Source organism: Alligator sinensis, unplaced genomic scaffold, assembly GCF_000455745.1.
Source record: "Alligator sinensis unplaced genomic scaffold, ASM45574v1 scaffold832_1, whole genome shotgun sequence".
Taxonomy (NCBI): Eukaryota; Metazoa; Chordata; order Crocodylia; family Alligatoridae; genus Alligator; species Alligator sinensis.
Genome location: NW_005842057.1, coordinates 360,326 through 373,699, shown reverse-complemented (window position 1 = coordinate 373,699; position 13,374 = coordinate 360,326).

The window sequence follows — 13,374 nt, the reverse complement described above, 5'->3', positions numbered from 1 at the left end:
TTGAAGTTGGCCCTCTTGAAGTCTAGGGCTACCGCCTTGCTGCAAGCCCTTGACACCCTGCGCTGGAAGATGAATTCCAGCAAGCGATGATCACTGTCACCCAGGTGGTCCAGGACCTGAAGCCCCCTTACCAGATCATTGCCTGTGACCAGGACCAGTTCCAACAGGGCATTTCCTCTGGTGGGACTGTGCACCTCCTGGGTTAAGTAGAGGCCGTGTATCTCAGCCAGGAATCTCCTAGAACGGCCCGACCTGACTGACTGCTCCTCCCAGCAGATGTCCAGGTAATTTAGATCACCCATGACAACTACATCCCTTGCCTTAAGTGCCTCTGCAAGCTGGCCTGAGAATTCCCGGTCCAGCTCCTCCCCTTGGTTGGGGGGTCTGTAGTAGACCCCCAACGTTAAATCCCTCTCCCCACGAGTGCCTTGTATCTTGACCCATGATCTTGATCATGAACATGTCTCAGCTGTACTTCTTGCTCCCTGAGTGGCAGGAAGAACCATCAGTCACCATACACATAGTGCCACTTAGCCCCTCCTTTCCACAGACCAGCGCAGATGATGAAATGGAGGAGATGGAGGGTCAGGAAGAAACCTATGCAGGCAGCACATCATCTACTGTTACTGAGACCCAAGAACATGCTGGACCTGGTAAGTCTCTTGTAATGTGGCTCTTATCACTGCCAGGCAATGCCTGGGTTCATGCTGGTTGGGTTTGGGGGCCTAGGGAGAGGGGGAGAAATGCATGTGTTGCTGTAGGTGGGTTGCCATGTTTTTTTGGTGGTGGTGGTGAATGACAGGTTTGATAGCTCATAATGTAATAGATGCCAAACTAATGATTTGCCTTAATTAATTTTTTTCAGATAACAAGGGCAGTGGCAGCCATGGACTGTTTCTGAAGTGAGTAATTGTAAGATTTGGGCAGTATGAGTGCTGCCCTACTGTTATGGGGTCTGTTTCTGTGCATTTTGTGCACTGCATGGTGGGGGTGGGGGTTTATACTTTGCTCCTCTTGGGGGGAAGGCAACGATTGTTTTTTTTCTTTATTGGCCACCATGACCCATGGCTACCCAGAATGGCGACCTGCTCAACCTATCACCTGGAAAAGGGAGAAGAGATTGATGTCATATATCTTGACTTCAAAAAAGCCTTTGATCTGGTATACCATGATCACCTCTTGGTGAAACTGGACAATTGTGGCCTTGGGTCCACCACAATCTGCTGGCTGGAAAATTGGCTCCGTGGTTGGACCCAGAGGGTGGTAATTGATGGAAGTCATTCATCATAGTGCCCTGTGACCAGTGGGGTCCCCCAAGGCTCTGTCTTTGGACCCATATTGGTCAACATCTTCACTAATGATGTGGACATTGGAGTCAGAAGCGGACTGGCCAAGTTTGCCAATAACACCAAACTTTGGGGCAAAGCATCCATACCTGAAGACAGGACAGCGATCCAAGCTGACCTGGATAGGCTCAGCAAATGGGCGGACGAGAACCTGACGGTGTTTAACACTGAAAAATGCAAGGTTCTCCACCTTGGGAGGAAAAACCTGCAGCATCCTTATAGGCTTGGCAGTGCTATGCTGGCTAGTACTATGGAGGAAAGAGACTTGTGGGGTCATCATTTAGCAGAAAATGAACATAAGCCTGCAATGCGATGCTGCAGCTAGTAGAGTGACCAGAACACTGGCTTGCATCCATAGATGCTTCTCAAGCAAATCCCAGGATGTCATTCTCCCCTTGTACTCGGCCTTGGTGAGGCTGCAGCTGGAGTACTGCATTCAGTTTTGGGCCCCACAATTCAAAAAGGATGTGGAGAAGCTTAAGAGAGTCCAGAGAAGAGCCATGCGCATGATCAGAGGTCAGGAAAACAGACCTTACAATAACAGGCTAAGATATATGAGGCTCTTTAGCCTGGAAAAGAACAGGCTCAGGGGTGATCTGATAGCCACCTATAAGTTTATCAGGGGTGACCATCAGTATCTGGGGGAATGTTTGTTCACCAGAGCACCCCAAGGGATAATGAGGTCAAACAGTTATAAACTACTGCAAGACCATTTCAGGCTGAACATAAGGAAGAAGGGCTCACCCGAGTCATGAGACTTGCCCCTGGGTAGCACAGCAATACGAATCCAAGGTTTGAGAAGACTACAGGCTGATCAAGTGGGGTTCAGTGAAGCTTTGAGTGTTATTTGATGCCCGCACCTCTGTGACATGCGATTTGAAAGAGGACATGGTGATGTGCTGCATACCAATTTTGGTAAGTGACAACTGACACTTGTCTGTCCTGAGGGTAGCAAGGTCATCCGTAGGGAGGTGTGAGTACAAGCGACTACCCCAGGGACAGTGCTATGGGGGCCCCACAGAGATGGTTAAGGCAGACAGGGCAACTCCTTAGCGCCAGCCTCACATTCAGACACTCGCCAACTCCCCCTCCTTCACCACTGCAGCACACAGGATGGGGCTCTGCACAGGTGGGTAGGGGTCTAATTTGCCCAAGACCCTGCACCAGTGGCATACATTGAGTCTCCAGGGTTTGGGGGACAAGGCCAGAGTGTCACCACCATCACTCTCATGCGTGCTCCAGCCAAGTTGCCTTCTGCAGTGGTTTTGATGGTTGGGGGGGGAGGGGGAGCAGTGTAGAGCAGTGGTGTCCCCTTCACACCTGCCAATGGCTTCCCCTTCGCATCCATGCTGGGGTGGCCATGCCCCCACCACCATCAGTACGCCACTGCCCCTCACCCCGATAGGGTCATCTCTGGTTGGGGGGGGGGGGGGTTTTGTTTAGTTTAATTTTATTGTAAATGGGGCTGGTGGAATTTTATGGGTGTGAAGGAAGGTATGTGAGGTGCACAAGCAGCACCAATACAAAATCCAGTGTTCTTTCTATCCTCCCTCCCTCTGGTTTTTAGATCCCCTTCCACTGCTAGCTGCAGGCTGATCAATTCCTGTTGGTGTGAGAAGGGGATGAAACAGAAAGGAAGATGGAGAAAATGAACAGGATGACAACACTTCCTTCAGGATTCTCTCAACTACTGAATTATGCATTATAATTATAGTTGACTTTCATCCTGACTTAGATAAACTTATAATATAGTAACAGGTAATACTAATAACAGAAGTCAATAATACTATTTATTCTAATAGTAATATATTAATAAGAGCCTGTAGTAATATTAATATTAATGATGGTTTATTAATGGTCAATAATGATTGTAACGGTTCAAATCCTTATCACAGCATTTCAAAAAAGGTAATCTGCCTTATCATCCTCCATACATCACACACATCCTGGGCCTCCACCACATATATATATATATATATAGCCAATGTAAAGATATAGACATGTTATATAGACCTATAATTACAGTTTGATTCCTTACAATGAGAAAGTAGATACTGAGCATAAGGCAGGTGATTATGTGCCTTCCCTGCCTCTTTCCCCATGTGGGGGCAGGGGAGAAATGCACAGCTCCTGGTTCAAGCTCCTCCCTAATTCCCTCTATTCCCGTGAAGAGATATATAAAAAGATTATTTGCCTCCTCCATTTTAAAATAATAATTGGTCTGAGCAGACCCGTCCTGACCTGAACTGCGTGATGTGAGGGAGGAGAAAGGAATGAGGAGTGAAGGAGGGTAAAAAAAGAACACACAGAGGCACCTACTGGCTAAGGGCCAGAACACAGCACCCCTCATGGTGAAGGGGATTAATTAGAAGACTTTGGAGTCACTGGCTGTTTGCATGAACAAATCCACAGTTGGAGCAGCGTAACTGGAGAGCGCGGCAAATTAACATATCTCCGAGTAGTGTTAGTTTAAAGTGCTAAATGGACTTTAGATCAGTGGGGAACCCCGGGTCATGCAAACACAAATGCAGTTGCGCCGACATAAACTGGAAATATTGTTTAGTCTACACACACCCTGTGATATTTGATATATAATTTAACTAATAATGAACCCCCAAAAGTGGAGTCCTCATTATGGAATAACCTTTTAAAAATACATAGAAACTCTACTAATAATCCACTTTTCAAGAAATAGATGGACTAGAAATGTACAAATATATACCCACATGCACCTGGATAACTATTCTATTTAAACACAGAAGTATAACACAGAAGAATCCACAGAAGTATCACACTCCCAAAGAGTATCATAGCATCAATGGCAATGTTTTCATCTATCTTAGCATAGAAACAAATACCTCTTTCCTTTTTACTAGTACTCTTTGAAGAACAGCACTGTATCCAGTTAATATATGAATCCTACAGAGAACTGTAAAATGGATGTATCCAACACAGCAGTTGTTTAGTCACAAATTCAGGTGAAAAAAAGAGCCTTTAAAAGGTCACCTTTACAGAAACTCATGGCTCTGCTAAGGGCACAGGAAGGAAAGGACTCCTCAGCCACACTACATTCATGTCAATAAGTCCTATGCTAAACACACCACCAGATTCACCATCTACATCCAAGCTCTGTGTTACAACTACATCTGTCCTGATCCCACTAACTAGGATGTACACCTTAAGGATCTGGAGTGGGATTCCTACACTTACAATGCAATCCAAAAACTACAGCCACTCAAGTCAACAGAGCTAGACACAGATCCTTTAAAACCTGTTATGATACCAACCCTGAGACATGGGCAACAATAAGCTCCTAACCCTGTTTGACCAGGGGGTTAAGACTAGATGACCTCCTGAGGTCCCTTCCAGCCTTTTCTATAATTCTATTTAACAAAATGGAAGCAGAATAGTAACTGACCCATCAGCCACAAACATGAAGTTGGATCAGTCAACAAACTGCAATGCCCCAGGGTCAGCAGTGATATATATAGCCATTTTTTTCTATTGATGTAATGACCTAGTTTTAATAACCATTTTTCTGATAAATCTACCCTTTTCCCTTCCAAAACAATCATAAAATTGTACTTATATGTAAGGAAGATCTATAAAACCAAGCCTCCTTCTGTCTTGACTTCTATACTTGCAGTATTTGTGTATATGCTTGAAAAATACCAAGTTAGAATTTGTTTTAGCGCAGCTTTTTAATTGCATTTTTAGTGCATTTAATACTTGGTCTTTTATTATTTGATTCACCTGTGTTGTTTTATAAGGACAACAGCAGTTCACAGTCTATATCTATAGTTTTTAACTTACATGCAGGGAAAAAGGGTTTTCCAAAAATTGCACCTGAAAATATAGGATGAACTTATATACAGGATCAACTTATAAATCAGATCAATACAGTATATGACTTTCTTTAACATCCCATTATGTCAATAAATAGTTCACAAGTTTTTTGTTTTGCTTTTTGTTTTCCTACAATAAAGAATTATTTTATGTCTTAAATGAAGACAGCATTCCATGAACTGATCTTGTAGTCAGAAACTATATTGATTGGGAGGGAGGGGGGGAGGGAGACACGAGGGAGAGCAAGACAGAGAAGTCAACTGGAAGGTAAAATAGACTAGGTAACTTTCTACCCAGTACAATATTTTATTTAACTTTAAGCACAAGAGAGACAGCTAGGACACTATCAAATATCAAGACTATTAGTAATTTGCCTTCCTTTATGTTGTATTTTTTTTTTAATGAATTGGAAATGTAAATACAATTGCCATATTAGATAAGGCAACATTGATTTAGGATTCTTTTAGGTTTGCAAGAGCCAAACTCTAATGTCCTTACACTGAACAGATAATGTTTAGAAGTCCCTTTGTCATCTGCTATATGGCTACAAGCTACAAATTGTGTAGTCTGCTCCTGCCTTGTGATGACTGGATCACAGAATCATAGAAAAGTTAGGTTGGAAGGGACCTCAGGAGATCATCTATCCTAACCATCTGCCTCCGGCAGGGTTATCTCTAGCCAAACCATCCCATACAGATCCTTTTCTATCTGTGAAGAGACAGCAGTAATAAACAAAAGACTCTCAGCAGGAGAAGGGTAGGAAAAAGGAAAAGATGGAGGCACAGGAGGAGAGCAAAGATTCCGGAGCAGCTGCTCCATGATGGTCGGACAAGCTACAAGAGAGGGGCAGAGCCAATGAGAAATGGAGGCAGGAGGAGAGGGGTGGAGCCGGTGAGAGCAGGGAACAAAAACGCCCCGGTGAAAGGAGACTCCTGGGGACCAAAAGAGATCAGCAGTACGAACCAAATGGAGGAGCTCCGACGAAGGGAGCAAAAAGAGGTAATCTTCAAAAAGAAGAAAACAGGGACCTAGGGGCTCTCCCTCCATTCAAGGATATCAGGACTGTGCAGTTGTTGTTCTTTATGACGTGTCTCAAAATTGGTCAGACACTTTCTTAACCAAAAAGGAAAAAAAAGAACAAAAGTGGCGATAGAGAAAAAAGTTACTGCAAATCCTGAGGAAGAGGGACCTCACTTGAGGGGAAATAAAGGAATAAAGAACTAGAACCCAGGGCAAGGAAGACAAGACTGACTCAAAAGTAATTGATAAGCTGTAACTCAGTTAAGTTGAATCTAAATCCCAGCAGGACTCTGTTTAAGTTGATGTTCATATTTAATTAATGTAAAGAAGTAATGACAGTCTTGCTAACAGCAGGATGATAATAGATGTAAGTTTAAATACTGATAAATAAAAGACATTGTAAATCTGACTCGAATGACGTAAGGCTGCAATTGCCAGTTGATGGTCGACACGTTTGACACCTTACAAGAAAAAAGGGGGGAGAACAAAATTGCGTTCCTAGAGGATCCTCTTCCTCACAGCAGATTACCAGCTATTACAATGGTAGATGATAATTGACACCTCCTGACTTATAACATCATAAATTGATCAAGACGTGGCAGGACAGAGTCTGTGAATACTATTATAATATCACTATTATAATATAGTACTATAGTTATAGGCATGTACAGGCACCCACAGACCATATAAATGAGACCATGGGGAAAACCTGCTTCCTGACCATAAATCTGACTATTGGTCCGATCCTGAGTGATGGAGCAACTCCTTCCTCACCAGGAACCTCTGGGATTTAGTTCCAGAAGATGGTATAACACCCCCCAAGTCAAAACCCCACTCCTCGTTGCAGCCAATACTTCTTCAGAAGCCAGTGCTTTTGGGAAAGGTGAAATAAACATAAAACCTGACACAAAGAGCAGAGAAAAGGAAAAATAATACAGGCTGCCTGTAAGCCTTAATCGTGTGCAAGTTTCTACCGGGTCCCTCCTGACCCCACTTGTCTTGATTCCACCTTCAAGTTCAATAAGCCCTCTTGGCCTGTCCATGCCTTTGCAGTGCACCTGTAAGCCTTAAAGGCTCGCTGTATGGCTCCATCCTCCCCTAACACCACACCCCATACCTCGTGGGTGTTACTACTTCATCATTCACTTTGTAGGGGCTGAGCTCTCACTGTGACTTTTAGCCCAGGCCCACAGGATCAGACCTGCTTCTGGCTGCATCCTCTCTGACTGTGGGTCCCTGACACTATCAGTTGCTGGCAGTGGTCCCACTTGGACCTTTGGCCCCTCCTGGGCCTTGTCCTTGCTCTCAATCCAGTTGAGACCTACAGGCTCCCTGGCCCAAGTTGGTCCCAGGACTCGGTCTCTGGCAGTGGTTCCTCCTGGACCTTTGGCCCTGCTCAGGGCCAATTGAGATCACCAGATACCCTGGCCCTGGCTGTAGCCCCTCTGCTGGGCTTGTGGACCCTCTGGTCCTGCTCTTAAGCCCTCTCTGGTCTACCTGTTCTCTGAGTAGGCCTTGGGAGTACCCTCATCGAGGCTCAAGGTTAAACCACTGGTGCAACTTAAATCAAAACATCTCAGCCCTCTGGCAGACATCCAAATCCTCTCTGGGTTTAACATAAAATAAAGGTCACTTTCCTGCATCAGTAAGCCTCTCTCTGCCCTAGGAAACTCCCCCTTGTTCCCAGGCCTGCAGTGTTGCTTCCTTCCAGTTCCACTGTCAATTCAGGAGCCCTGCTGCTCTGCTCTTCACAGCTCTCAGGGCTAGACTGCCTGACCCACTCCAGCTCTGGGCTTATATGACCCAAACCCAGCCCTGTTCCAGTCAGGTGAGCCCCTAATTAGCCCCCCCCGCCCCCCACCTCCACCTCATGCAAGTGGCCTTTCAGGCTGCTTGCTCTTTTAAAGGGACAGGCACACCAGCTGCCCTGTCACAGCCAAGATGAGAAGTAGTATGTCTTTTCCTCACAATGATGAACAGTATCATAGTATGGCTACTCTCAAATACCACAGCTTTATATGCATTTAGCACCTGAGCATATGGCATATCAAATCAGAAGGAAGAAATGGGTATCATCTCTGTCACAAACCTGTTATTGATATTAGATTAGTTTCCCTTGTGCTGAGGCAAGTAAGCTGGCCCTTCAAGTCAAATTTTGCCCTAGTATATATTTTCCTTTTGCCTGCCTTCATATGAAAGTTAAAGTGTATATATAAAAAATCCTATTTTCCTGTGATGATTTGTCCTTAAACAAAACACATCTAAGAATCCATAAATCTTATGAAGGTCCTCACCAATTGAAAAACCATGAATGAATCTGGAATATAAAAGATACTACTTTATAGCACAGTAGATTTTTCATTACACATTTTATTGTTTCATTTTATTTTTTATTTCTCATTTTATTTTTCACTATGCATCACTTCTTCCTTATTAGAATATGAGTAATTTTTGCAATAGAAGTAACAAAAGAAGTTTTAGATGACATTTACCTGAGAGTCCTGAAGGTGAAATTACAGAACTGCTAGCAATAGTATATAACCTACAGTTACAGTATATAACCTACAATTATAAACAGCTTCTGTGCAAGAGGACTGCAGGCTTGCCAACATACTACCGATCTTCAAAAAAGATGATCCTGAGAAGTGATACTGAGAACTAGAGACCAGTGAGGTTCACTTGCATCCCTGGCAAGTTGACAGAGTCTATAGCAAAGAATAAAATCAGCAGTCACATAAACAAATATGATGTGCTGGTAAAGAGTCATCAGTTTTTTGTAAAGGTAAATCCCACCTCAATGATCTGCTGGAGTACCTTAAGGGTATCAACAAGCACATGGGCATGTATATTATCCAGGTTGGAAGGAGGTCAAAAGTGGGGTCCTGCAGGGATCTCTGCTGGGCCCAGTTGTGTTCAAAATTATTATCAATGACCTGGAAATGGGGGAGAAGAGTGAAATCTCCAACTCTGCAGATGATACCAAATTATGCTAGGTAATCAAGTCTCAAACTGATGCAGAGGAGCTTCAGAAAAATCTCAAACTTGGTGAGCAAAAAAGTGGCAGATGAACTTCAATGTAAACATGTTCAATGTAATGCACCTGGAGAAAAATAACCTCAATTATACATACTAAAGGCGGGGTTCTTAAATAACTGCTATGACTCAGGAAAGAGAGCTTAAGAGTTATTGTAGATAACTGTCTGAAATGTCAACATGTGCATCAGTGACAAAAAAGCTTATAAAATGTGGGGAATAATTACACAAGGAATTGGACACTAAAGAGAGAATATCATCATGCAAATCCATGGTAAACCCACCCTCTCCATGGACAAAGACCTTGTAGTGGAGGTCTCCTGGAGAGGCTTGTGCATCTCAATGATCCTCAGAGCTGTTGCCAAGAGTCTAACAGTCTTGGCAGGGTCACCCATGGTGAGCAGCCTGGGAGGTTCCACACAAATCATGGTCCAAACTCCAACTCCTCAATGCCAGATCATGTGGAAGAAGATGTCAGGATCTCAACAGCTGTAAAGACAGAAGAAGGCTGCAGCAAGATGGACGTCTCTTGTTGTCTAGGGTTCTCCCTTGCCACGCAGTTCAGCTCTCCATCTTGTCAAGATCATGCGGTTGCTCTTTCCACACACCAGCTTCTTCACATTAAACATACCTCAGGCTTCTATCACAAGAAACAACATCCTCTCCTGTACCAACCTCTAAAAGCTCTGTGGTGATGGGTGAGTGGTGAGAGACAGGACTAGTGAATCCAACAATCTCCAGCCATGAATCTGCACATAGGCAGCCTGATGGTTGTCTTGTATTTTTTTCTCAAGAACCATCAATGAATTATGGTAAAAATCTTCCTCAAATCAAAGGACTACTACTGCCATCAATGGCACACCCAGCCTTGAATACTGTTTTCAGTTCTGGTTTTCACATCTCCAAAAGGATATAATAGAATTGGAAAAAGTACAGAAAAGGGAAAACAAAATGATACTAAGGGTTATGGAGCAGCTGCCATACCAAGATAAGCTAAAAAAGGTGATGGGACTTCAGTTTGGAAAGGAGCTGACTAAGGAGGAATATAAACAGATCTAAAATCATGAAGGTTATGACGAACAACAGGGAACTGTTGTTCACCAAGTCCCACAATGCTAGAACTAGGTGGCACCCACTAAAACTAGCGGGAGACAAGGTTAAAACTAGCAAAAGAAAGTATTTATTAATGCAATGTGTAGTTAACTTGTGGAATTTACAGGACATAATCAAGGTAAACAGCATAGTCAGGTAAAAAAAAAACCCTGGATAAATCCATGGATGATTGATCTATTAATGGATATTGAACAGAACAGTTGAAAATGTTTCATTTGGTATTTGTAAACTAGTGGGTGAAACAAAGGGGGAGGTCACCTACTGACCCTACTGTCCCCATCTGAACTTATGGTGGGGGAGCCCCAGGGGTGCTGCAGCAGGGGGCTTCTGTAAATGGCATGGGGTTGCAGAAGGATAATGAATGGGTAATAGATCACTCTGGTATACCTAGTTCAACGCTCTCCCTTTAGCATCCACCCCTGCCACTGTCAGAAACAGAATACTGTGCTGATGTACCAGTATGGCACTTCTTATGGTCTTGATAGTTAATATCATACAAAACTATCATGCATATGTTAGTCTTTCACTACATAACAAGCTCTGTGGGGCTTCTTCCTCCCTTCCACCCCCTGATCCCTTGCCATAACCTTAAGATTTTATTGATTTTACTACTACAACCTTCTTTCTTCTGGAGCTTACCTTGAAGACTTGTCATCCACATAAGCACAGAACACAGTCAAAGCAATAAGCCTTAGTGGCTTCACCGTCAAATAAAAAGAATAGGTCATCTGAATCAGGAAACCTAATAAGTAGGGTGAATAGCCATGGACATCCTAATTTTTATTTTATCCTAAGACTGTAACATGGAGTGGACCCAGTCTGTAAAATCCAGTTGCTGAGCAGAAGGATTCCTGTGTTTGGCTATGCATGTCCTTCCTTGCTCATTTCTGGCTGATATCAAGGCATGCACCTATAAGTCAAGAGATAAACTTACTAATACTTTTCTTAAGCTCTGATCCAAAGTTCACTAAGGTCTTTTTTTTTTTTAAACTCAACTCCAATTGGCTTTGGATTAGGCAGTTGTATGGGACTGCACATAAGAGGACCGTTTTCCTAAATATATTCATATTTCTTCAATCTATTCTCATCTTATCCACTGGAAGGTTAAGAATTAGTAGGTAACAATTTTCTGGCTGTACTGCTTAGTTCATTTAAAATATGTCATCTATTATAGCATATATTTTTGTGCACAACTAACAATAATGAGTGACAATATGCATCTAGAGTATTACATTATAAGCAGACTTCATTCTTGCATCAAGCAGCCAAGAATTTTAAAAGCCTTGACTTATAAGTGCATATCATAAGAACTAAAAAATGGGAAAAAAAAAATCAATCATTCTCTTTCTTCAATCTTAAGTCATTTTCTTAGAGACAAAAAATATTTTTAATTGATTTTTGCACTGTTTTATAAAAGTATTGTGTTTTACAACTGAGCTGTTATAGGAAAATTGATATTACTAGGAATACATATTACTCATGTGTGTGAGGAAAACATTTGAAACCAAAGGATACCTTATGCATATTTAGACCACTTTGTTTCAAATAGTCCATGTAAGTTATGCAAGAACTTTTTTCTTTGGGACAGAGAAATGATGGTTTCACAGCAGAATTCAAGTACTATCAGGCCATTTATTTTGTCTTTAAAAAATGAAATCCAAAGTCCAGACACATTAAAGTGATCCTAGGTAAAGTTCCAATCAACACACTGTAAAGCACTGCTATAACTTCAGTGGGAATTTGACAGTACAAATCTATATAAGAACATAAGAAGTGCCATTATGGATCAGGCCAATGGTCTATGTAGCCTAGTATCTTGTATCCAAGGGCATGTCCAGAGGAGTGTGAACATTTGTTTCTCCAGGGACAAGTAGCAGTGGCACCCCTTATCTGCAGAAAAGCAGTCTTTGACTTACTCAGGGATCTCCTGGCAAGGATCCCCTAGGAAGCCTATCTGAGGGGGAGAGGAGTCCAGGAGAGCTAGCTGTACTTCAAAGAAGCCTTACTGAGAGTGCAGGAACAAACAATCCTGATGTGCAGGAAGACTAGCAAGTACGGCAGAAGAACACCTTGGCTTAGCAGGGAACTCTTCAGTAAACTAAATCACAAAAAGGAAATTTATAAGAAGTAGAAACTTGAACAAATAAATAGGGAATTATATAAGCGCATTGCTCAGGCATGCATGGATGAAGTCAGGAAGGCCAAACCACAAATGGAGCAAGCAATGGATGTGAAGGGTAACAAGAAGGGTTTATACAGTATGTCAGTACCAAGAGGAGAATCAAGGGGAGTGTGGGTCTCTTACTGAATGGGGAAGGCAACCTTGTGACACAGAGTGCAGAAAAGACTGAAGTGCTCAACATCTTTTTCACCTCAGTCTTCACAGTCAAGGGCAGCTCCCAGACTACTGCACTGGACAGCAGTTTGGGGAGGAGATGAGCAGCTCTCAGTGGTGAAAGAACAGGTTAGTTAGGGACTACCAAGAAAAACTGGACATGTACAAGTCTATGGGGCCAGATGGGATGCACCCAAGGGTGATAAAGCAGTTGGCTGATGTGAATGCAGAGCCATTGGTCATCATCTTTGAAAGATCATGGCAATCAGAAGAGCTCCCGGATGACTGGAGAAGGGCAGACATAGTGCCCATATTTAAGAAAGGGAAAAAGAAGGATCCAGGGAACAACAGACCAGTCAACCTCACCTCAAATCCTGGAAAAAAACATGGAGCAGATCCTCAGGGAATCCATTTCTAAGCACTTGGAGGATAAAATGTTGATTAGGAACACAGTGGCATCACATGGGTCTCTGGCACCCAGGGGCAAATGCTTGCATTTGTGCCCCTCCAGGATGATATGGAAGGGTGCAGGGCCCTGCCTCCTGCCTGACAGCACTTCTGTGGGAGAATTAGCAGTGCAGCACACCAGCTGTGGGGGGGAGGGGTGGCAGCCAGAATTTCTGGCTAGAACAACAAAAGAAACCCGCAACCAGCTGGATGGGTGGGTCAGCCACACAAAAT